Source organism: Mytilus californianus, unplaced genomic scaffold, assembly GCF_021869535.1.
Source record: "Mytilus californianus isolate M0D057914Y unplaced genomic scaffold, xbMytCali1.0.p SCAF_1, whole genome shotgun sequence".
In the NCBI taxonomy this organism is placed as follows: domain Eukaryota; kingdom Metazoa; phylum Mollusca; class Bivalvia; order Mytilida; family Mytilidae; genus Mytilus; species Mytilus californianus.
In genome coordinates this window covers 146949-172162 of record NW_026262581.1, presented here as the reverse complement: position 1 = coordinate 172162, position 25214 = coordinate 146949, and the positions used below count along the sequence as shown (strand labels likewise).

Genomic DNA, 25214 nt, shown 5'->3' with positions numbered 1-25214 from the left:
TATTTAGCATTTCTTGACAGAATTTGTATAAAATAAGAAAATTATCAGGTATAAAAATATAAATAAACTACACGATCCAGAGTGGAAGATAGTAAAACTTAACAAGTTCACATGCACTTTAGAGAAGACAAAAAAATGCAAGAATAGAAAGACAGATATGGAATATGGGGACGAGCTTGATTTTATTTGTAACCAAGTTATATACCATGCAACAATTTCAGACTCTTTTTGAAAAATTTTGGTAGCCCTTAAAAGGGCTGTTTAAGCTTTAAAAGCATCATATGCTTCCTCCATTTACTTCTTCTTTGGGGTCTTTGCCTTCTTTGGTTTAGCTGCAGCCTTGGTCTTTTTTGGTGATTTTGTGGCTTTCTTTGCAGATTTGGCAGCGGGTTTTGCAGCAGGTTTCTTGGTAGCTGGTTTCTTTGCTTTTGGTTTAGCTGCTTTCTTTTCACCAGCTGGTTTCTTTGCTGCAGGTTTCTTTGTGGCAGTCTTTTTAGGTGTCTTTGCCTTCTTTGGTTTAGCGGCTTTAGGCTTAACTGCTTTCTTTGCTGGCTTCTTAGCTGGTTTAGCCACTTCACCTATCTTAAAACTTCCAGAAGCGCCGGTACCCTTCGACTGTTTCAAGCTATTGCTCTTCACTCCTGATTTCAAAGCTAACTTCAAGTGAGTGTTGACTGTTTTTGCATCGCTACCAACATTGAAGTTTGCTATGATGTACTTAAGAATGGCTTGACGGCTAGAGCCCCCGCGCTCTTTCAATGCAGAGATAGCTTTCCCTACCATCTCGCTGTATTTTGGATGAGTAGCTACTTTCTTTGGTTTAGCTGCAGCTTTCTTCTTTGGTGACTTAGCTGGAGTCTTGACTACTACTGGTGCATCAGACATTTTGCGACTTTGGTTGTTGAAAGATGTGTGCGAGTTGAACGACAAATAACAATGATGTGCAAAATTGCGGTTTGCGGGTAGTTAATCTCATAACGCGGACCTCGACGAGAGCACCCTTAAACTTTCATGACAATCTATTTCAAACAAATCGACAAGAATTTCTGTGTGCTTGTTCGACAAGTTTTAACCATTTGTTTCAAATAAATTGTACTTTTTGATATATAAATCATATACGAAAATGTTCAGCAGGAATTTTTCTTTCAGAATATGTGATTAAAATTAAACAAAATATCACAAGTGAAGAAATATTTACGATTAATGTGCAACTTGTCAATTTCACTCGTGCGATTCTTCATCAGAAAACGTGTTGTATTATTTCACAAAAACTAGATTGTGCTATAAAAATGGTATGCATTTGAAGTAAAATCATTTCTTAATATGTTTTTGTTTTCAGATATACGTAGAAATAAAGAGACTTCACAGAAATTTAAATTTTGCCTTGGATATGAAAGCACACCAAGATGACAAAATTCGAAACCGGGACTTCCTTGACTGAGTTGGAACAAAGTTTCAAATAGTCGACTTTTTTGCTTGAGTTTTACAAGCTTTAATTAGTATTTATTGTTTTTTATTTGTTTTTGCTGAAATGAATATTTGATAATCACAATCCTTTCAGAAATGTTGTGAATCATATAAGCCCTGGTCAAAAAGGAAGAGACGAGTTCAAAGGACAAAAATGGCGGATAACAGTATTTTTAAGATTTTCGTTTTAAGCTTTTGAGCCACATGCATGTGAAAAGAGTGAAATTCTCAAGCTTATATATGGCCCGACGTGTGCATTACTGGATTTGCATTTATTTTTAAAAATAGTTTAAAAGATTTCACCAGGTTGGTAATGAAAAAAATTAAATTATGAATGATATATTTTCTCAGTGTTTCCTTCAAAAGTTAGATATATTATATTGAATGTTACATCCCCAGACATCCATATAAAGAAATAAAAAAGATAGAACGTATGTTTGGGAAAAGTGAAAAATTATAAGTAAAAAAAATAAAAGAAGAAAATGTCTACACAACCCGGTATTCCCAGGCGGTCACCCATCCAAGTACTAACCGAGCTCGACGTTGCTTAACTTCGGTAATCGGACGAGAACCGGTGTTTTCAACGTGATATGGTCGTAGACACTAAAGTGCTAAAGAAATTGATATATAAATTTAGGAACCGCCGAAAGTCGTGTATTTAGCATTTCTTGACAGAATTTGTATAAAATAAGAAAATTATCAGGTATAAAAATATAAATAAACTACACGATCCAGAGTGGAAGATAGTAAAACTTAACAAGTTCACATGCACTTTAGAGAAGACAAAAAAATGCAAGAATAGAAAGACAGATATGGAATATGGGGACGAGCTTGATTTTATTTGTAACCAAGTTATATACCATGCAACAATTTCAGACTCTTTTTGAAAAATTTTGGTAGCCCTTAAAAGGGCTGTTTAAGCTTTAAAAGCATCATATGCTTCCTCCATTTACTTCTTCTTTGGGGTCTTTGCCTTCTTTGGTTTAGCTGCAGCCTTGGTCTTTTTTGGTGATTTTGTGGCTTTCTTTGCAGATTTGGCAGCGGGTTTTGCAGCAGGTTTCTTGGTAGCTGGTTTCTTTGCTTTTGGTTTAGCTGCTTTCTTTTCACCAGCTGGTTTCTTTGCTGCAGGTTTCTTTGTGGCAGTCTTTTTAGGTGTCTTTGCCTTCTTTGGTTTAGCGGCTTTAGGCTTAACTGCTTTCTTTGCTGGCTTCTTAGCTGGTTTAGCCACTTCACCTATCTTAAAACTTCCAGAAGCGCCGGTACCCTTCGACTGTTTCAAGCTATTGCTCTTCACTCCTGATTTCAAAGCTAACTTCAAGTGAGTGTTGACTGTTTTTGCATCGCTACCAACATTGAAGTTTGCTATGATGTACTTAAGAATGGCTTGACGGCTAGAGCCCCCGCGCTCTTTCAATGCAGAGATAGCTTTCCCTACCATCTCGCTGTATTTTGGATGAGTAGCTACTTTCTTTGGTTTAGCTGCAGCTTTCTTCTTTGGTGACTTAGCTGGAGTCTTGACTACTACTGGTGCATCAGACATTTTGCGACTTTGGTTGTTGAAAGATGTGTGCGAGTTGAACGACAAATAACAATGATGTGCAAAATTGCGGTTTGCGGGTAGTTAATCTCATAACGCGGACCTCGACGAGAGCACCCTTAAACTTTCATGACAATCTATTTCAAACAAATCGACAAGAATTTCTGTGTGCTTGTTCGACAAGTTTTAACCATTTGTTTCAAATAAATTGTACTTTTTGATATATAAATCATATACGAAAATGTTCAGCAGGAATTTTTCTTTCAGAATATGTGATTAAAATTAAACAAAATATCACAAGTGAAGAAATATTTACGATTAATGTGCAACTTGTCAATTTCACTCGTGCGATTCTTCATCAGAAAACGTGTTGTATTATTTCACAAAAACTAGATTGTGCTATAAAAATGGTATGCATTTGAAGTAAAATCATTTCTTAATATGTTTTTGTTTTCAGATATACGTAGAAATAAAGAGACTTCACAGAAATTTAAATTTTGCCTTGGATATGAAAGCACACCAAGATGACAAAATTCGAAACCGGGACTTCCTTGACTGAGTTGGAACAAAGTTTCAAATAGTCGACTTTTTTGCTTGAGTTTTACAAGCTTTAATTAGTATTTATTGTTTTTTATTTGTTTTTGCTGAAATGAATATTTGATAATCACAATCCTTTCAGAAATGTTGTGAATCATATAAGCCCTGGTCAAAAAGGAAGAGACGAGTTCAAAGGACAAAAATGGCGGATAACAGTATTTTTAAGATTTTCGTTTTAAGTTTTTGAGCCACATGCATGTGAAAAGAGTGAAATTCTCAAGCTTATATATGGCCCGACGTGTGCATTACTGGATTTGCATTTATTTTTAAAAATAGTTTAAAAGATTTCACCAGGTTGGTAATGAAAAAAATTAAATTATGAATGATATATTTTCTGTTTCCTTCAAAAGTTAGATATATTATATTGAATGTTACATCCCCAGACATCCATATAAAGAAATAAAAAAGATAGAACGTATGTTTGGGAAAAGTGAAAAATTATAAGTAAAAAAAATAAAAGAAGAAAATGTCTACACAACCCGGTATTCCCAGGCGGTCACCCATCCAAGTACTAACCGAGCTCGACGTTGCTTAACTTCGGTAATCGGACGAGAACCGGTGTTTTCAACGTGATATGGTCGTAGACACTAAAGTGCTAAAGAAATTGATATATAAATTTAGGAACCGCCGAAAGTCGTGTATTTAGCATTTCTTGACAGAATTTGTATAAAATAAGAAAATTATCAGGTATAAAAATATAAATAAACTACACGATCCAGAGTGGAAGATAGTAAAACTTAACAAGTTCACATGCACTTTAGAGAAGACAAAAAAATGCAAGAATAGAAAGACAGATATGGAATATGGGGACGAGCTTGATTTTATTTGTAACCAAGTTATATACCATGCAACAATTTCAGACTCTTTTTGAAAAATTTTGGTAGCCCTTAAAAGGGCTGTTTAAGCTTTAAAAGCATCATATGCTTCCTCCATTTACTTCTTCTTTGGGGTCTTTGCCTTCTTTGGTTTAGCTGCAGCCTTGGTCTTTTTTGGTGATTTTGTGGCTTTCTTTGCAGATTTGGCAGCGGGTTTTGCAGCAGGTTTCTTGGTAGCTGGTTTCTTTGCTTTTGGTTTAGCTGCTTTCTTTTCACCAGCTGGTTTCTTTGCTGCAGGTTTCTTTGTGGCAGTCTTTTTAGGTGTCTTTGCCTTCTTTGGTTTAGCGGCTTTAGGCTTAACTGCTTTCTTTGCTGGCTTCTTAGCTGGTTTAGCCACTTCACCTATCTTAAAACTTCCAGAAGCGCCGGTACCCTTCGACTGTTTCAAGCTATTGCTCTTCACTCCTGATTTCAAAGCTAACTTCAAGTGAGTGTTGACTGTTTTTGCATCGCTACCAACATTGAAGTTTGCTATGATGTACTTAAGAATGGCTTGACGGCTAGAGCCCCCGCGCTCTTTCAATGCAGAGATAGCTTTCCCTACCATCTCGCTGTATTTTGGATGAGTAGCTACTTTCTTTGGTTTAGCTGCAGCTTTCTTCTTTGGTGACTTAGCTGGAGTCTTGACTACTACTGGTGCATCAGACATTTTGCGACTTTGGTTGTTGAAAGATGTGTGCGAGTTGAACGACAAATAACAATGATGTGCAAAATTGCGGTTTGCGGGTAGTTAATCTCATAACGCGGACCTCGACGAGAGCACCCTTAAACTTTCATGACAATCTATTTCAAACAAATCGACAAGAATTTCTGTGTGCTTATTCGACAAGTTTTAACCATTTGTTTCAAATAAATTGTACTTTTTGATATATAAATCATATACGAAAATGTTCAGCAGGAATTTTTCTTTCAGAATATGTGATTAAAATTAAACAAAATATCACAAGTGAAGAAATATTTACGATTAATGTGCAACTTGTCAATTTCACTCGTGCGATTCTTCATCAGAAAACGTGTTGTATTATTTCACAAAAACTAGATTGTGCTATAAAAATGGTATGCATTTGAAGTAAAATCATTTCTTAATATGTTTTTGTTTTCAGATATACGTAGAAATAAAGAGACTTCACAGAAATTTAAATTTTGCCTTGGATATGAAAGCACACCAAGATGACAAAATTCGAAACCGGGACTTCCTTGACTGAGTTGGAACAAAGTTTCAAATAGTCGACTTTTTTGCTTGAGTTTTACAAGCTTTAATTAGTATTTATTGTTTTTTATTTGTTTTTGCTGAAATGAATATTTGATAATCACAATCCTTTCAGAAATGTTGTGAATCATATAAGCCCTGGTCAAAAAGGAAGAGACGAGTTCAAAGGACAAAAATGGCGGATAACAGTATTTTTAAGATTTTCGTTTTAAGTTTTTGAGCCACATGCATGTGAAAAGAGTGAAATTCTCAAGCTTATATATGGCCCGACGTGTGCATTACTGGATTTGCATTTATTTTTAAAAATAGTTTAAAAGATTTCACCAGGTTGGTAATGAAAAAAATTAAATTATGAATGATATATTTTCTGTTTCCTTCAAAAGTTAGATATATTATATTGAATGTTACATCCCCAGACATCCATATAAAGAAATAAAAAAGATAGAACGTATGTTTGGGAAAAGTGAAAAATTATAAGTAAAAAAAATAAAAGAAGAAAATGTCTACACAACCCGGTATTCCCAGGCGGTCACCCATCCAAGTACTAACCGAGCTCGACGTTGCTTAACTTCGGTAATCGGACGAGAACCGGTGTTTTCAACGTGATATGGTCGTAGACACTAAAGTGCTAAAGAAATTGATATATAAATTTAGGAACCGCCGAAAGTCGTGTATTTAGCATTTCTTGACAGAATTTGTATAAAATAAGAAAATTATCAGGTATAAAAATATAAATAAACTACACGATCCAGAGTGGAAGATAGTAAAACTTAACAAGTTCACATGCACTTTAGAGAAGACAAAAAAATGCAAGAATAGAAAGACAGATATGGAATATGGGGACGAGCTTGATTTTATTTGTAACCAAGTTATATACCATGCAACAATTTCAGACTCTTTTTGAAAAATTTTGGTAGCCCTTAAAAGGGCTGTTTAAGCTTTAAAAGCATCATATGCTTCCTCCATTTACTTCTTCTTTGGGGTCTTTGCCTTCTTTGGTTTAGCTGCAGCCTTGGTCTTTTTTGGTGATTTTGTGGCTTTCTTTGCAGATTTGGCAGCGGGTTTTGCAGCAGGTTTCTTGGTAGCTGGTTTCTTTGCTTTTGGTTTAGCTGCTTTCTTTTCACCAGCTGGTTTCTTTGCTGCAGGTTTCTTTGTGGCAGTCTTTTTAGGTGTCTTTGCCTTCTTTGGTTTAGCGGCTTTAGGCTTAACTGCTTTCTTTGCTGGCTTCTTAGCTGGTTTAGCCACTTCACCTATCTTAAAACTTCCAGAAGCGCCGGTACCCTTCGACTGTTTCAAGCTATTGCTCTTCACTCCTGATTTCAAAGCTAACTTCAAGTGAGTGTTGACTGTTTTTGCATCGCTACCAACATTGAAGTTTGCTATGATGTACTTAAGAATGGCTTGACGGCTAGAGCCCCCGCGCTCTTTCAATGCAGAGATAGCTTTCCCTACCATCTCGCTGTATTTTGGATGAGTAGCTACTTTCTTTGGTTTAGCTGCAGCTTTCTTCTTTGGTGACTTAGCTGGAGTCTTGACTACTACTGGTGCATCAGACATTTTGCGACTTTGGTTGTTGAAAGATGTGTGCGAGTTGAACGACAAATAACAATGATGTGCAAAATTGCGGTTTGCGGGTAGTTAATCTCATAACGCGGACCTCGACGAGAGCACCCTTAAACTTTCATGACAATCTATTTCAAACAAATCGACAAGAATTTCTGTGTGCTTGTTCGACAAGTTTTAACCATTTGTTTCAAATAAATTGTACTTTTTGATATATAAATCATATACGAAAATGTTCAGCAGGAATTTTTCTTTCAGAATATGTGATTAAAATTAAACAAAATATCACAAGTGAAGAAATATTTACGATTAATGTGCAACTTGTCAATTTCACTCGTGCGATTCTTCATCAGAAAACGTGTTGTATTATTTCACAAAAACTAGATTGTGCTATAAAAATGGTATGCATTTGAAGTAAAATCATTTCTTAATATGTTTTTGTTTTCAGATATACGTAGAAATAAAGAGACTTCACAGAAATTTAAATTTTGCCTTGGATATGAAAGCACACCAAGATGACAAAATTCGAAACCGGGACTTCCTTGACTGAGTTGGAACAAAGTTTCAAATAGTCGACTTTTTTGCTTGAGTTTTACAAGCTTTAATTAGTATTTATTGTTTTTTATTTGTTTTTGCTGAAATGAATATTTGATAATCACAATCCTTTCAGAAATGTTGTGAATCATATAAGCCCTGGTCAAAAAGGAAGAGACGAGTTCAAAGGACAAAAATGGCGGATAACAGTATTTTTAAGATTTTCGTTTTAAGTTTTTGAGCCACATGCATGTGAAAAGAGTGAAATTCTCAAGCTTATATATGGCCCGACGTGTGCATTACTGGATTTGCATTTATTTTTAAAAATAGTTTAAAAGATTTCACCAGGTTGGTAATGAAAAAAATTAAATTATGAATGATATATTTTCTCAGTGTTTCCTTCAAAAGTTAGATATATTATATTGAATGTTACATCCCCAGACATCCATATAAAGAAATAAAAAAGATAGAACGTATGTTTGGGAAAAGTGAAAAATTATAAGTAAAAAAAATAAAAGAAGAAAATGTCTACACAACCCGGTATTCCCAGGCGGTCACCCATCCAAGTACTAACCGAGCTCGACGTTGCTTAACTTCGGTAATCGGACGAGAACCGGTGTTTTCAACGTGATATGGTCGTAGACACTAAAGTGCTAAAGAAATTGATATATAAATTTAGGAACCGCCGAAAGTCGTGTATTTAGCATTTCTTGACAGAATTTGTATAAAATAAGAAAATTATCAGGTATAAAAATATAAATAAACTACACGATCCAGAGTGGAAGATAGTAAAACTTAACAAGTTCACATGCACTTTAGAGAAGACAAAAAAATGCAAGAATAGAAAGACAGATATGGAATATGGGGACGAGCTTGATTTTATTTGTAACCAAGTTATATACCATGCAACAATTTCAGACTCTTTTTGAAAAATTTTGGTAGCCCTTAAAAGGGCTGTTTAAGCTTTAAAAGCATCATATGCTTCCTCCATTTACTTCTTCTTTGGGGTCTTTGCCTTCTTTGGTTTAGCTGCAGCCTTGGTCTTTTTTGGTGATTTTGTGGCTTTCTTTGCAGATTTGGCAGCGGGTTTTGCAGCAGGTTTCTTGGTAGCTGGTTTCTTTGCTTTTGGTTTAGCTGCTTTCTTTTCACCAGCTGGTTTCTTTGCTGCAGGTTTCTTTGTGGCAGTCTTTTTAGGTGTCTTTGCCTTCTTTGGTTTAGCGGCTTTAGGCTTAACTGCTTTCTTTGCTGGCTTCTTAGCTGGTTTAGCCACTTCACCTATCTTAAAACTTCCAGAAGCGCCGGTACCCTTCGACTGTTTCAAGCTATTGCTCTTCACTCCTGATTTCAAAGCTAACTTCAAGTGAGTGTTGACTGTTTTTGCATCGCTACCAACATTGAAGTTTGCTATGATGTACTTAAGAATGGCTTGACGGCTAGAGCCCCCGCGCTCTTTCAATGCAGAGATAGCTTTCCCTACCATCTCGCTGTATTTTGGATGAGTAGCTACTTTCTTTGGTTTAGCTGCAGCTTTCTTCTTTGGTGACTTAGCTGGAGTCTTGACTACTACTGGTGCATCAGACATTTTGCGACTTTGGTTGTTGAAAGATGTGTGCGAGTTGAACGACAAATAACAATGATGTGCAAAATTGCGGTTTGCGGGTAGTTAATCTCATAACGCGGACCTCGACGAGAGCACCCTTAAACTTTCATGACAATCTATTTCAAACAAATCGACAAGAATTTCTGTGTGCTTGTTCGACAAGTTTTAACCATTTGTTTCAAATAAATTGTACTTTTTGATATATAAATCATATACGAAAATGTTCAGCAGGAATTTTTCTTTCAGAATATGTGATTAAAATTAAACAAAATATCACAAGTGAAGAAATATTTACGATTAATGTGCAACTTGTCAATTTCACTCGTGCGATTCTTCATCAGAAAACGTGTTGTATTATTTCACAAAAACTAGATTGTGCTATAAAAATGGTATGCATTTGAAGTAAAATCATTTCTTAATATGTTTTTGTTTTCAGATATACGTAGAAATAAAGAGACTTCACAGAAATTTAAATTTTGCCTTGGATATGAAAGCACACCAAGATGACAAAATTCGAAACCGGGACTTCCTTGACTGAGTTGGAACAAAGTTTCAAATAGTCGACTTTTTTGCTTGAGTTTTACAAGCTTTAATTAGTATTTATTGTTTTTTATTTGTTTTTGCTGAAATGAATATTTGATAATCACAATCCTTTCAGAAATGTTGTGAATCATATAAGCCCTGGTCAAAAAGGAAGAGACGAGTTCAAAGGACAAAAATGGCGGATAACAGTATTTTTAAGATTTTCGTTTTAAGTTTTTGAGCCACATGCATGTGAAAAGAGTGAAATTCTCAAGCTTATATATGGCCCGACGTGTGCATTACTGGATTTGCATTTATTTTTAAAAATAGTTTAAAAGATTTCACCAGGTTGGTAATGAAAAAAATTAAATTATGAATGATATATTTTCTGTTTCCTTCAAAAGTTAGATATATTATATTGAATGTTACATCCCCAGACATCCATATAAAGAAATAAAAAAGATAGAACGTATGTTTGGGAAAAGTGAAAAATTATAAGTAAAAAAAATAAAAGAAGAAAATGTCTACACAACCCGGTATTCCCAGGCGGTCACCCATCCAAGTACTAACCGAGCTCGACGTTGCTTAACTTCGGTAATCGGACGAGAACCGGTGTTTTCAACGTGATATGGTCGTAGACACTAAAGTGCTAAAGAAATTGATATATAAATTTAGGAACCGCCGAAAGTCGTGTATTTAGCATTTCTTGACAGAATTTGTATAAAATAAGAAAATTATCAGGTATAAAAATATAAATAAACTACACGATCCAGAGTGGAAGATAGTAAAACTTAACAAGTTCACATGCACTTTAGAGAAGACAAAAAAATGCAAGAATAGAAAGACAGATATGGAATATGGGGACGAGCTTGATTTTATTTGTAACCAAGTTATATACCATGCAACAATTTCAGACTCTTTTTGAAAAATTTTGGTAGCCCTTAAAAGGGCTGTTTAAGCTTTAAAAGCATCATATGCTTCCTCCATTTACTTCTTCTTTGGGGTCTTTGCCTTCTTTGGTTTAGCTGCAGCCTTGGTCTTTTTTGGTGATTTTGTGGCTTTCTTTGCAGATTTGGCAGCGGGTTTTGCAGCAGGTTTCTTGGTAGCTGGTTTCTTTGCTTTTGGTTTAGCTGCTTTCTTTTCACCAGCTGGTTTCTTTGCTGCAGGTTTCTTTGTGGCAGTCTTTTTAGGTGTCTTTGCCTTCTTTGGTTTAGCGGCTTTAGGCTTAACTGCTTTCTTTGCTGGCTTCTTAGCTGGTTTAGCCACTTCACCTATCTTAAAACTTCCAGAAGCGCCGGTACCCTTCGACTGTTTCAAGCTATTGCTCTTCACTCCTGATTTCAAAGCTAACTTCAAGTGAGTGTTGACTGTTTTTGCATCGCTACCAACATTGAAGTTTGCTATGATGTACTTAAGAATGGCTTGACGGCTAGAGCCCCCGCGCTCTTTCAATGCAGAGATAGCTTTCCCTACCATCTCGCTGTATTTTGGATGAGTAGCTACTTTCTTTGGTTTAGCTGCAGCTTTCTTCTTTGGTGACTTAGCTGGAGTCTTGACTACTACTGGTGCATCAGACATTTTGCGACTTTGGTTGTTGAAAGATGTGTGCGAGTTGAACGACAAATAACAATGATGTGCAAAATTGCGGTTTGCGGGTAGTTAATCTCATAACGCGGACCTCGACGAGAGCACCCTTAAACTTTCATGACAATCTATTTCAAACAAATCGACAAGAATTTCTGTGTGCTTGTTCGACAAGTTTTAACCATTTGTTTCAAATAAATTGTACTTTTTGATATATAAATCATATACGAAAATGTTCAGCAGGAATTTTTCTTTCAGAATATGTGATTAAAATTAAACAAAATATCACAAGTGAAGAAATATTTACGATTAATGTGCAACTTGTCAATTTCACTCGTGCGATTCTTCATCAGAAAACGTGTTGTATTATTTCACAAAAACTAGATTGTGCTATAAAAATGGTATGCATTTGAAGTAAAATCATTTCTTAATATGTTTTTGTTTTCAGATATACGTAGAAATAAAGAGACTTCACAGAAATTTAAATTTTGCCTTGGATATGAAAGCACACCAAGATGACAAAATTCGAAACCGGGACTTCCTTGACTGAGTTGGAACAAAGTTTCAAATAGTCGACTTTTTTGCTTGAGTTTTACAAGCTTTAATTAGTATTTATTGTTTTTTATTTGTTTTTGCTGAAATGAATATTTGATAATCACAATCCTTTCAGAAATGTTGTGAATCATATAAGCCCTGGTCAAAAAGGAAGAGACGAGTTCAAAGGACAAAAATGGCGGATAACAGTATTTTTAAGATTTTCGTTTTAAGTTTTTGAGCCACATGCATGTGAAAAGAGTGAAATTCTCAAGCTTATATATGGCCCGACGTGTGCATTACTGGATTTGCATTTATTTTTAAAAATAGTTTAAAAGATTTCACCAGGTTGGTAATGAAAAAAATTAAATTATGAATGATATATTTTCTCAGTGTTTCCTTCAAAAGTTAGATATATTATATTGAATGTTACATCCCCAGACATCCATATAAAGAAATAAAAAAGATAGAACGTATGTTTGGGAGAAGTGAAAAATTATAAGTAAAAAAAATAAAAGAAGAAAATGTCTACAACACCCGGTATTCCCAGGCGGTCACCCATCCAAGTACTAACCGAGCTCGACGTTGCTTAACTTCGGTGATCGGACGAGAACCGGTGTTTTCAACGTGATATGGTCGTAGACACTAAAGTGCTAAAAAAATTGATATATAAATTTAGGAACCGCCGAAAGTCGTGTATTTAGCATTTCTTGACAGAATTTGTATAAAATAAGAAAATTATCAGGTATAAAAATATAAATAAACTACACGATCCAGAGTGGAAGATAGTAAAACTTAACAAGTTCACATGCACTTTAGAGAAGACAAAAAAATGCAAGAATAGAAAGACAGATATGGAATATGGGGACGAGCTTGATTTTATTTGTAACCAAGTTATATACCATGCAACAATTTCAGACTCTTTTTGAAAAATTTTGGTAGCCCTTAAAAGGGCTGTTTAAGCTTTAAAAGCATCATATGCTTCCTCCATTTACTTCTTCTTTGGGGTCTTTGCCTTCTTTGGTTTAGCTGCAGCCTTGGTCTTTTTTGGTGATTTTGTGGCTTTCTTTGCAGATTTGGCAGCGGGTTTTGCAGCAGGTTTCTTGGTAGCTGGTTTCTTTGCTTTTGGTTTAGCTGCTTTCTTTTCACCAGCTGGTTTCTTTGCTGCAGGTTTCTTTGTGGCAGTCTTTTTAGGTGTCTTTGCCTTCTTTGGTTTAGCGGCTTTAGGCTTAACTGCTTTCTTTGCTGGCTTCTTAGCTGGTTTAGCCACTTCACCTATCTTAAAACTTCCAGAAGCGCCGGTACCCTTCGACTGTTTCAAGCTATTGCTCTTCACTCCTGATTTCAAAGCTAACTTCAAGTGAGTGTTGACTGTTTTTGCATCGCTACCAACATTGAAGTTTGCTATGATGTACTTAAGAATGGCTTGACGGCTAGAGCCCCCGCGCTCTTTCAATGCAGAGATAGCTTTCCCTACCATCTCGCTGTATTTTGGATGAGTAGCTACTTTCTTTGGTTTAGCTGCAGCTTTCTTCTTTGGTGACTTAGCTGGAGTCTTGACTACTACTGGTGCATCAGACATTTTGCGACTTTGGTTGTTGAAAGATGTGTGCGAGTTGAACGACAAATAACAATGATGTGCAAAATTGCGGTTTGCGGGTAGTTAATCTCATAACGCGGACCTCGACGAGAGCACCCTTAAACTTTCATGACAATCTATTTCAAACAAATCGACAAGAATTTCTGTGTGCTTGTTCGACAAGTTTTAACCATTTGTTTCAAATAAATTGTACTTTTTGATATATAAATCATATACGAAAATGTTCAGCAGGAATTTTTCTTTCAGAATATGTGATTAAAATTAAACAAAATATCACAAGTGAAGAAATATTTACGATTAATGTGCAACTTGTCAATTTCACTCGTGCGATTCTTCATCAGAAAACGTGTTGTATTATTTCACAAAAACTAGATTGTGCTATAAAAATGGTATGCATTTGAAGTAAAATCATTTCTTAATATGTTTTTGTTTTCAGATATACGTAGAAATAAAGAGACTTCACAGAAATTTAAATTTTGCCTTGGATATGAAAGCACACCAAGATGACAAAATTCGAAACCGGGACTTCCTTGACTGAGTTGGAACAAAGTTTCAAATAGTCGACTTTTTTGCTTGAGTTTTACAAGCTTTAATTAGTATTTATTGTTTTTTATTTGTTTTTGCTGAAATGAATATTTGATAATCACAATCCTTTCAGAAATGTTGTGAATCATATAAGCCCTGGTCAAAAAGGAAGAGACGAGTTCAAAGGACAAAAATGGCGGATAACAGTATTTTTAAGATTTTCGTTTTAAGCTTTTGAGCCACATGCATGTGAAAAGAGTGAAATTCTCAAGCTTATATATGGCCCGACGTGTGCATTACTGGATTTGCATTTATTTTTAAAAATAGTTTAAAAGATTTCACCAGGTTGGTAATGAAAAAAATTAAATTATGAATGATATATTTTCTCAGTGTTTCCTTCAAAAGTTAGATATATTATATTGAATGTTACATCCCCAGACATCCATATAAAGAAATAAAAAAGATAGAACGTATGTTTGGGAGAAGTGAAAAATTATAAGTAAAAAAAATAAAAGAAGAAAATGTCTACAACACCCGGTATTCCCAGGCGGTCACCCATCCAAGTACTAACCGAGCTCGACGTTGCTTAACTTCGGTGATCGGACGAGAACCGGTGTTTTCAACGTGATATGGTCGTAGACACTAAAGTGCTAAAAAAAATGATATATAAATTTAGGAACCGCCGAAAGTCGTGTATTTAGCATTTCTTGACAGAATTTGTATAAAATAAGAAAATTATCAGGTATAAAAATATAAATAAACTACACGATCCAGAGTGGAAGATAGTAAAACTTAACAAGTTCACATGCACTTTAGAGAAGACAAAAAAATGCAAGAATAGAAAGACAGATATGGAATATGGGGACGAGCTTGATTTTATTTGTAACCAAGTTATATACCATGCAACAATTTCAGACTCTTTTTGAAAAATTTTGGTAGCCCTTAAAAGGGCTGTTTAAGCTTTAAAAGCATCATATGCTTCCTCCATTTACTTCTTCTTTGGGGTCTTTGCCTTCTTTGGTTTAGCTGCAGCCTTGGTCTTTTTTGGTGATTTTGTGGCTTTCTTTGCAGATTTGGCAGCGGGTTTTGCAGCAGGTTTCTTGGTAGCTGGTTTCTTTGCTTTTGGTTTAGCTGCTTTCTTTTCACCAGCTGGTTTCTTTGCTGCAGGTTTCTTTGTGGCAGTCTTTTTAGGTGTCTTTGCCTTCTTTGGTTTAGCGGCTTTAGGCTTAACTGCTTTCTTTGCTGGCTTCTTAGCTGGTTTAGCCACTTCACCTATCTTAAAACTTCCAGAAGCGCCGGTACCCTTCGACTGTTTCAAGCTATTGCTCTTCACTCCTGATTTCAAAGCTAACTTCAAGTGAGTGTTGACTGTTTTTGCATCGCTACCAACATTGAAGTTTGCTATGATGTACTTAAGAATGGCTTGACGGCTAGAGCCCCCGCGCTCTTTCAATGCAGAGATAGCTTTCCCTACCATCTCGCTGTATTTTGGATGAGTAGCTACTTTCTTTGGTTTAGCTGCAGCTTTCTTCTTTGGTGACTTAGCTGGAGTCTTGACTACTACTGGTGCATCAGACATTTTGCGACTTTGGTTGTTGAAAGATGTGTGCGAGTTGAACGACAAATAACAATGATGTGGAAAATTGCGGTTTGCGGGTAGTTAATCTCATAACGCGGACCTCGACGAGAGCACCCTTAAACTTTCATGACAATCTATTTCAAACAAATCGACAAGAATTTCTGTGTGCTTGTTCGACAAGTTTTAACCATTTGTTTCAAATAAATTGTACTTTTTGATATATAAATCATATACGAAAATGTTCAGCAGGAATTTTTCTTTCAGAATATGTGATTAAAATTAAACAAAATATCACAAGTGAAGAAATATTTACGATTAATGTGCAACTTGTCAATTTCACTCGTGCGATTCTTCATCAGAAAACGTGTTGTATTATTTCACCAAAACTAGATTGTGCTATAAAAATGGTATGTATTTGAAGTAAAATCATTTCTTAATATGTTTTTGTTTTCAGATATACGTAGAAATAAAGAGACTTCACAGAAATTTAAATTTTGCCTTGGATATGAAAGCACACCAAGATGACAAAATTCGAAACCGGGACTTCCTTGACTGAGTTGGAACAAAGTTTCAAATAGTCGACTTTTTTGCTTGAGTTTTACAAGCTTTAATTAGTATTTATTGTTTTTTATTTGTTTTTGCTGAAATGAATATTTGATAATCACAATCCTTTCAGAAATGTTGTGAATCATATAAGCCCTGGTCAAAAAGGAAGAGACGAGTTCAAAGGACAAAAATGGCGGATAACAGTATTTTTAAGATTTTCGTTTTAAGTTTTTGAGCCACATGCATGTGAAAAGAGTGAAATTCTCAAGCTTATATATGGCCCGACGTGTGCATTACTGGATTTGCATTTATTTTTAAAAATAGTTTAAAAGATTTCACTAGGTTGGTAATGAAAAAAATTAAATTATGAATGATATATTTTCTGTTTCCTTCAAAAGTTAGATATATTATATTGAATGTTACATCCCCAGACATCCATATAAAGAAATAAAAAAGATAGAACGTATGTTTGGGAAAAGTGAAAAATTATAAGTAAAAAAAATAAAAGAAGAAAATGTCTACAACACCCGGTATTCCCAGGCGGTCACCCATCCAAGTACTAACCGAGCTCGACGTTGCTTAACTTCGGTAATCGGACGAGAACCGGTGTTTTCAACGTGATATGGTCGTAGACACTAAAGTGCTAAAAAAATTGATATATAAATTTAGGAACCGCCGAAAGTCGTGTATTTAGCATTTCTTGACAGAATTTGTATAAAATAAGAAAATTATCAGGTATAAAAATATAAATAAACTACACGATCCAGAGTGGAAGATAGTAAAACTTAACAAGTTCACATGCACTTTAGAGAAGACAAAAAAATGCAAGAATAGAAAGACAGATATGGAATATGGGGACGAGCTTGATTTTATTTGTAACCAAGTTATATACCATGCAACAATTTCAGACTCTTTTTGAAAAATTTTGGTAGCCCTTAAAAGGGCTGTTTAAGCTTTAAAAGCATCATATGCTTCCTCCATTTACTTCTTCTTTGGGGTCTTTGCCTTCTTTGGTTTAGCTGCAGCCTTGGTCTTTTTTGGTGATTTTGTGGCTTTCTTTGCAGATTTGGCAGCGGGTTTTGCAGCAGGTTTCTTGGTAGCTGGTTTCTTTGCTTTTGGTTTAGCTGCTTTCTTTTCACCAGCTGGTTTCTTTGCTGCAGGTTTCTTTGTGGCAGTCTTTTTAGGTGTCTTTGCCTTCTTTGGTTTAGCGGCTTTAGGCTTAACTGCTTTCTTTGCTGGCTTCTTAGCTGGTTTAGCCACTTCACCTATCTTAAAACTTCCAGAAGCGCCGGTACCCTTCGACTGTTTCAAGCTATTGCTCTTCACTCCTGATTTCAAAGCTAACTTCAAGTGAGTGTTGACTGTTTTTGCATCGCTACCAACATTGAAGTTTGCTATGATGTACTTAAGAATGGCTTGACGGCTAGAGCCCCCGCGCTCTTTCAATGCAGAGATAGCTTTCCCTACCATCTCGCTGTATTTTGGATGAGTAGCTACTTTCTTTGGTTTAGCTGCAGCTTTCTTCTTTGGTGACTTAGCTGGAGTCTTGACTACTACATGGTGCATCAGACATTTTGCGACTTTGGTTGTTGAAAGATGTGTGCGAGTTGAACGACAAATAACAATGATGTGCAAAATTGCGGTTTGCGGGTAGTTAATCTCATAACGCGGACCTCGACGAGAGCACCCTTAAACTTTCATGACAATCTATTTCAAACAAATCGACAAGAATTTCTGTGTGCTTGTTCGACAAGTTTTAACCATTTGTTTCAAATAAATTGTACTTTTTGATATATAAATCATATACGAAAATGTTCAGCAGGAATTTTTCTTTCAGAATATGTGATTAAAATTAAACAAAATATCACAAGTGAAGAAATATTTACGATTAATGTGCAACTTGTCAATTTCACTCGTGCGATTCTTCATCAGAAAACGTGTTGTATTATTTCACAAAAACTAGATTGTGCTATAAAAATGGTATGTATTTGAAGTAAAATCATTTCTTAATATGTTTTTGTTTTCAGATATACGTAGAAATAAAGAGACTTCACAGAAATTTAAATTTTGCCTTGGATATGAAAGCACACCAAGATGACAAAATTCGAAACCGGGACTTCCTTGACTGAGTTGGAACAAAGTTTCAAATAGTCGACTTTTTTGCTTGAGTTTTACAAGCTTTAATTAGTATTTATTGTTTTTTATTTGTTTTTGCTGAAATGAATATTTGATAATCACAATCCTTTCAGAAATGTTGTGAATCATATAAGCCCTGGTCAAAAAGGAAGAGACGAGTTCAAAGGACAAAAATGGCGGATAACAGTATTTTTAAGATTTTCGTTTTAAGTTTTTGAGCCACATGCATGTGAAAAGAGTGAAATTCTCAAGCTTATATATGGCCCGACGTGTGCATTACTGGATTTGCATTTATTTTTAAAAATAGTTTAAAAGATTTCACCAGGTTGGTAATGAAAAAAAATTAAATTATGAATGATATATTTTCTGTTTCCTTCAAAAGTTAGATATATTATATTGAATGTTACATCCCCAGACATCCATATAAAGAAATAAAAAAGATAGAACGTATGTTTGGGAGAAGTGAAAAATTATAAGTAAAAAAAATAAAAGAAGAAAATGTCTACAACACCCGGTATTCCCAGGCGGTCACCCATCCAAGTACTAACCGAGCTCGACGTTGCTTAACTTCGGTGATCGGACGAGAACCGGTGTTTTCAACGTGATATGGTCGTAGACACTAAAGTGCTAAAAAAATTGATATATAAATTTAGGAACCGCCGAAAGTCGTGTATTTAGCATTTCTTGACAGAATTTGTATAAAATAAGAAAATTATCAGGTATAAAAATATAAATAAACTACACGATCCAGAGTGGAAGATAGTAAAACTTAACAAGTTCACATGCACTTTAGAGAAGACAAAAAAATGCAAGAATAGAAAGACAGATATGGAATATGGGGACGAGCTTGATTTTATTTGTAACCAAGTTATATACCATGCAACAATTTCAGACTCTTTTTGAAAAATTTTGGTAGCCCTTAAAAGGGCTGTTTAAGCTTTAAAAGCATCATATGCTTCCTCCATTTACTTCTTCTTTGGGGTCTTTGCCTTCTTTGGTTTAGCTGCAGCCTTGGTCTTTTTTGGTGATTTTGTGGCTTTCTTTGCAGATTTGGCAGCGGGTTTTGCAGCAGGTTTCTTGGTAGCTGGTTTCTTTGCTTTTGGTTTAGCTGCTTTCTTTTCACCAGCTGGTTTCTTTGCTGCAGGTTTCTTTGTGGCAGTCTTTTTAGGTGTCTTTGCCTTCTTTGGTTTAGCGGCTTTAGGCTTAACTGCTTTCTTTGCTGGCTTCTTAGCTGGTTTAGCCACTTCACCTATCTTAAAACTTCCAGAAGCGCCGGTACCCTTCGACTGTTTCAAGCTATTGCTCTTCACTCCTGATTTCAAAGCTAACTTCAAGTGAGTGTTGACTGTTTTTGCATCGCTACCAACATTGAAGTTTGCTATGATGTACTTAAGAATGGCTTGACGGCTAGAGCCCCCGCGCTCTTTCAATGCAGAGATAGCTTTCCCTACCATCTCGCTGTATTTTGGATGAGTAGCTACTTTCTTTGGTTTAGCTGCAGCTTTCTTCTTTGGTGACTTAGCTGGAGTCTTGACTACTACTGGTGCATCAGACATTTTGCGACTTTGGTTGTTGAAAGATGTGTGCGAGTTGAACGACAAATAACAATGATGTGCAAAATTGCGGTTTGCGGGTAGTTAATCTCATAACGCGGACCTCGACGAGAGCACCCTTAAACTTTCATGACAATCTATTTCAAACAAATCGACAAGAATTTCTGTGTGCTTGTTCGACAAGTTTTAACCATTTGTTTCAAATAAATTGTACTTTTTGATATATAAATCATATACGAAAATGTTCAGCAGGAATTTTTCTTTCAGAATATGTGATTAAAATTAAACAAAATATCACAAGTGAAGAAATATTTACGATTAATGTGCAACTTGTCAATTTCACTCGTGCGATTCTTCATCAGAAAACGTGTTGTATTATTTCACAAAAACTAGATTGTGCTATAAAAATGGTATGTATTTGAAGTAAAATCATTTCTTAATATGTTTTTGTTTTCAGATATACGTAGAAATAAAGAGACTTCACAGAAATTTAAATTTTGCCTTGGATATGAAAGCACACCAAGATGACAAAATTCGAAACCGGGACTTCCTTGACTGAGTTGGAACAAAGTTTCAAATAGTCGACTTTTTTGCTTGAGTTTTACAAGCTTTAATTAGTATTTATTGTTTTTTATTTGTTTTTGCTGAAATGAATATTTGATAATCACAATCCTTTCAGAAATGTTGTGAATCATATAAGCCCTGGTCAAAAAGGAAGAGACGAGTTCAAAGGACAAAAATGGCGGATAACAGTATTTTTAAGATTTTCGTTTTAAGTTTTTGAGCCACATGCATGTGAAAAGAGTGAAATTCTCAAGCTTATATATGGCCCGACGTGTGCATTACTGGATTTGCATTTATTTTTAAAAATAGTTTAAAAGATTTCACCAGGTTGGTAATGAAAAAAATTAAATTATGAATGATATATTTTCTGTTTCCTTCAAAAGTTAGATATATTATATTGAATGTTACATCCCCAGACATCCATATAAAGAAATAAAAAAGATAGAACGTATGTTTGGGAGAAGTGAAAAATTAAATGTAAAAAAAATAAAAGAAGAAAATGTCTACACAACCCGGTATTCCCAGGCGGTCACCCATCCAAGTACTAACCGAGCTCGACGTTGCTTAACTTCGGTGATCGGACGAGAACCGGTGTTTTCAACGTGATATGGTCGTAGACACTAAAGTGCTAAAAAAATTGATATATAAATTTAGGAACCGCCGAAAGTCGTGTATTTAGCATTTCTTGACAGAATTTGTATAAAATAAGAAAATTATCAGGTATAAAAATATAAATAAACTACACGATCCAGAGTGGAAGATAGTAAAACTTAACAAGTTCACATGCACTTTAGAGAAGACAAAAAAATGCAAGAATAGAAAGACAGATATGGAATATGGGGACGAGCTTGATTTTATTTGTAACCAAGTTATATACCATGCAACAATTTCAGACTCTTTTTGAAAAATTTTGGTAGCCCTTAAAAGGGCTGTTTAAGCTTTAAAAGCATCATATGCTTCCTCCATTTACTTCTTCTTTGGGGTCTTTGCCTTCTTTGGTTTAGCTGCAGCCTTGGTCTTTTTTGGTGATTTTGTGGCTTTCTTTGCAGATTTGGCAGCGGGTTTTGCAGCAGGTTTCTTGGTAGCTGGTTTCTTTGCTTTTGGTTTAGCTGCTTTCTTTTCACCAGCTGGTTTCTTTGCTGCAGGTTTCTTTGTGGCAGTCTTTTTAGGTGTCTTTGCCTTCTTTGGTTTAGCGGCTTTAGGCTTAACTGCTTTCTTTGCTGGCTTCTTAGCTGGTTTAGCCACTTCACCTATCTTAAAACTTCCAGAAGCGCCGGTACCCTTCGACTGTTTCAAGCTATTGCTCTTCACTCCTGATTTCAAAGCTAACTTCAAGTGAGTGTTGACTGTTTTTGCATCGCTACCAACATTGAAGTTTGCTATGATGTACTTAAGAATGGCTTGACGGCTAGAGCCCCCGCGCTCTTTCAATGCAGAGATAGCTTTCCCTACCATCTCGCTGTATTTTGGATGAGTAGCTACTTTCTTTGGTTTAGCTGCAGCTTTCTTCTTTGGTGACTTAGCTGGAGTCTTGACTACTACTGGTGCATCAGACATTTTGCGACTTTGGTTGTTGAAAGATGTGTGCGAGTTGAACGACAAATAACAATGATGTGGAAAATTGCGGTTTGCGGGTAGTTAATCTCATAACGCGGACCTCGACGAGAGCACCCTTAAACTTTCATGACAATCTATTTCAAACAAATCGACAAGAATTTCTGTGTGCTTGTTCGACAAGTTTTAACCATTTGTTTCAAATAAATTGTACTTTTTGATATATAAATCATATACGAAAATGTTCAGCAGGAATTTTTCTTTCAGAATATGTGATTAAAATTAAACAAAATATCACAAGTGAAGAAATATTTACGATTAATGTGCAACTTGTCAATTTCACTCGTGCGATTCTTCATCAGAAAACGTGTTGTATTATTTCACAAAAACTAGATTGTGCTATAAAAATGGTATGTATTTGAAGTAAAATCATTTCTTAATATGTTTTTGTTTTCAGATATACGTAGAAATAAAGAGACTTCACAGAAATTTAAATTTTGCCTTGGATATGAAAGCACACCAAGATGACAAAATTCGAAACCGGGACTTCCTTGACTGAGTTGGAACAAAGTTTCAAATAGTCGACTTTTTTGCTTGAGTTTTACAAGCTTTAATTAGTATTTATTGTTTTTTATTTGTTTTTGCTGAAATGAATATTTGATAATCACAATCCTTTCAGAAATGTTGTGAATCATATAAGCCCTGGTCAAAAAGGAAGAGACGAGTTCAAAGGACAAAAATGGCGGATAACAGTATTTTTAAGATTTTCGTTTTAAGTTTTTGAGCCACATGCATGTGAAAAGAGTGAAATTCTCAAGCTTATATATGGCCCGACGTGTGCATTACTGGATTTGCATTTATTTTTAAAAATAGTTTAAAAGATTTCACCAGGTTGGTAATGAAAAAAATTAAATTATGAATGATATATTTTCTGTTTCCTTCAAAAGTTAGATATATTATATTGAATGTTACATCCCCAGACATCCATATAAAGAAATAAAAAAGATAGAACGTATGTTTGGGAGAAGTGAAAAATTAAAAGTAAAAAAAATAAAAGAAGAAAATGTCTACACAACCCGGTATTCCCAGGCGGTCACCCATCCAAGTACTAACCGAGCTCGACGTTGCTTAACTTCGGTGATCGGACGAGAACCGGTGTTTTCAACGTGATATGGTCGTAGACACTAAAGTGCTAAAAAAATTGATATATAAATTTAGGAACCGCCGAAAGTCGTGTATTTAGCATTTCTTGACAGAATTTGTATAAAATAAGAAAATTATCAGGTATAAAAATATAAATAAACTACACGATCCAGAGTGGAAGATAGTAAAACTTAACAAGTTCACATGCACTTTAGAGAAGACAAAAAAATGCAAGAATAGAAAGACAGATATGGAATATGGGGACGAGCTTGATTTTATTTGTAACCAAGTTATATACCATGCAACAATTTCAGACTCTTTTTGAAAAATTTTGGTAGCCCTTAAAAGGGCTGTTTAAGCTTTAAAAGCATCATATGCTTCCTCCATTTACTTCTTCTTTGGGGTCTTTGCCTTCTTTGGTTTAGCTGCAGCCTTGGTCTTTTTTGGTGATTTTGTGGCTTTCTTTGCAGATTTGGCAGCGGGTTTTGCAGCAGGTTTCTTGGTAGCTGGTTTCTTTGCTTTTGGTTTAGCTGCTTTCTTTTCACCAGCTGGTTTCTTTGCTGCAGGTTTCTTTGTGGCAGTCTTTTTAGGTGTATTTGCCTTCTTTGGTTTAGCGGCTTTAGGCTTAACTGCTTTCTTTGCTGGCTTCTTAGCTGGTTTAGCCACTTCACCTATCTTAAAACTTCCAGAAGCGCCGGTACCCTTCGACTGTTTCAAGCTATTGCTCTTCACTCCTGATTTCAAAGCTAACTTCAAGTGAGTGTTGACTGTTTTTGCATCGCTACCAACATTGAAGTTTGCTATGATGTACTTAAGAATGGCTTGACGGCTAGAGCCCCCGCGCTCTTTCAATGCAGAGATAGCTTTCCCTACCATCTCGCTGTATTTTGGATGAGTAGCTACTTTCTTTGGTTTAGCTGCAGCTTTCTTCTTTGGTGACTTAGCTGGAGTCTTGACTACTACTGGTGCATCAGACATTTTGCGACTTTGGTTGTTGAAAGATGTGTGCGAGTTGAACGACAAATAACAATGATGTGCAAAATTGCGGTTTGCGGGTAGTTAATCTCATAACGCGGACCTCGACGAGAGCACCCTTAAACTTTCATGACAATCTATTTCAAACAAATCGACAAGAATTTCTGTGTGCTTGTTCGACAAGTTTTAACCATTTGTTTCAAATAAATTGTACTTTTTGATATATAAATCATATACGAAAATGTTCAGCAGGAATTTTTCTTTCAGAATATGTGATTAAAATTAAACAAAATATCACAAGTGAAGAAATATTTACGATTAATGTGCAACTTGTCAATTTCACTCGTGCGATTCTTCATCAGAAAACGTGTTGTATTATTTCACAAAAACTAGATTGTGCTATAAAAATGGTATGTATTTGAAGTAAAATCATTTCTTAATATGTTTTTGTTTTCAGATATACGTAGAAATAAAGAGACTTCACAGAAATTTAAATTTTGCCTTGGATATGAAAGCACACCAAGATGACAAAATTCGAAACCGGGACTTCCTTGACTGAGTTGGAACAAAGTTTCAAATAGTCGACTTTTTTGCTTGAGTTTTACAAGCTTTAATTAGTATTTATTGTTTTTTATTTGTTTTTGCTGAAATGAATATTTGATAATCACAATCCTTTCAGAAATGTTGTGAATCATATAAGCCCTGGTCAAAAAGGAAGAGACGAGTTCAAAGGACAAAAATGGCGGATAACAGTATTTTTAAGATTTTCGTTTTAAGTTTTTGAGCCACATGCATGTGAAAAGAGTGAAATTCTCAAGCTTATATATGGCCCGACGTGTGCATTACTGGATTTGCATTTATTTTTAAAAATAGTTTAAAAGATTTCACCAGGTTGGTAATGAAAAAAATTAAATTATGAATGATATATTTTCTGTTTCCTTCAAAAGTTAGATATATTATATTGAATGTTACATCCCCAGACATCCATATAAAGAAATAAAAAAGATAGAACGTAT

At 35.2% G+C, this 25214-nt stretch overlaps 11 non-coding genes across 11 annotated transcripts; all 11 read right to left on the bottom strand.

The window, feature by feature from the left end:
• Positions 1-1950: 1950 nt before the first annotated feature.
• LOC127716650 (5S ribosomal RNA) lies at positions 1951-2069 on the bottom strand. Its single transcript, XR_007989062.1, has one exon. It is a non-coding gene; the product is annotated as a 5S ribosomal RNA (ribosomal RNA).
• Positions 2070-4068: 1999 nt separating this feature from the next.
• On the bottom strand, positions 4069-4187 carry LOC127716638 (5S ribosomal RNA). Its single transcript, XR_007989059.1, has one exon. It is a non-coding gene; the product is annotated as a 5S ribosomal RNA (ribosomal RNA).
• A 1999-nt stretch (positions 4188-6186) lies between these two features.
• LOC127716629 (5S ribosomal RNA) lies at positions 6187-6305 on the bottom strand. Its single transcript, XR_007989054.1, has one exon. It is a non-coding gene; the product is annotated as a 5S ribosomal RNA (ribosomal RNA).
• A 2003-nt stretch (positions 6306-8308) lies between these two features.
• LOC127716623 (5S ribosomal RNA) lies at positions 8309-8427 on the bottom strand. Its single transcript, XR_007989046.1, has one exon. It is a non-coding gene; the product is annotated as a 5S ribosomal RNA (ribosomal RNA).
• A 1999-nt stretch (positions 8428-10426) lies between these two features.
• On the bottom strand, positions 10427-10545 carry LOC127716617 (5S ribosomal RNA). Its single transcript, XR_007989045.1, has one exon. It is a non-coding gene; the product is annotated as a 5S ribosomal RNA (ribosomal RNA).
• Positions 10546-12548: 2003 nt separating this feature from the next.
• LOC127714637 (5S ribosomal RNA) lies at positions 12549-12667 on the bottom strand. The gene has a single exon (XR_007987840.1). It is a non-coding gene; the product is annotated as a 5S ribosomal RNA (ribosomal RNA).
• Positions 12668-14670: 2003 nt separating this feature from the next.
• LOC127714631 (5S ribosomal RNA) lies at positions 14671-14789 on the bottom strand. Its single transcript, XR_007987837.1, has one exon. It is a non-coding gene; the product is annotated as a 5S ribosomal RNA (ribosomal RNA).
• Positions 14790-16788: 1999 nt separating this feature from the next.
• On the bottom strand, positions 16789-16907 carry LOC127716502 (5S ribosomal RNA). Its single transcript, XR_007988951.1, has one exon. It is a non-coding gene; the product is annotated as a 5S ribosomal RNA (ribosomal RNA).
• A 2001-nt stretch (positions 16908-18908) lies between these two features.
• LOC127714621 (5S ribosomal RNA) lies at positions 18909-19027 on the bottom strand. Its single transcript, XR_007987825.1, has one exon. It is a non-coding gene; the product is annotated as a 5S ribosomal RNA (ribosomal RNA).
• Positions 19028-21026: 1999 nt separating this feature from the next.
• Positions 21027-21145, bottom strand: LOC127716593 (5S ribosomal RNA). The gene has a single exon (XR_007989028.1). It is a non-coding gene; the product is annotated as a 5S ribosomal RNA (ribosomal RNA).
• A 1999-nt stretch (positions 21146-23144) lies between these two features.
• Positions 23145-23263, bottom strand: LOC127716591 (5S ribosomal RNA). The gene has a single exon (XR_007989023.1). It is a non-coding gene; the product is annotated as a 5S ribosomal RNA (ribosomal RNA).
• Positions 23264-25214: the final 1951 nt, after the last annotated feature.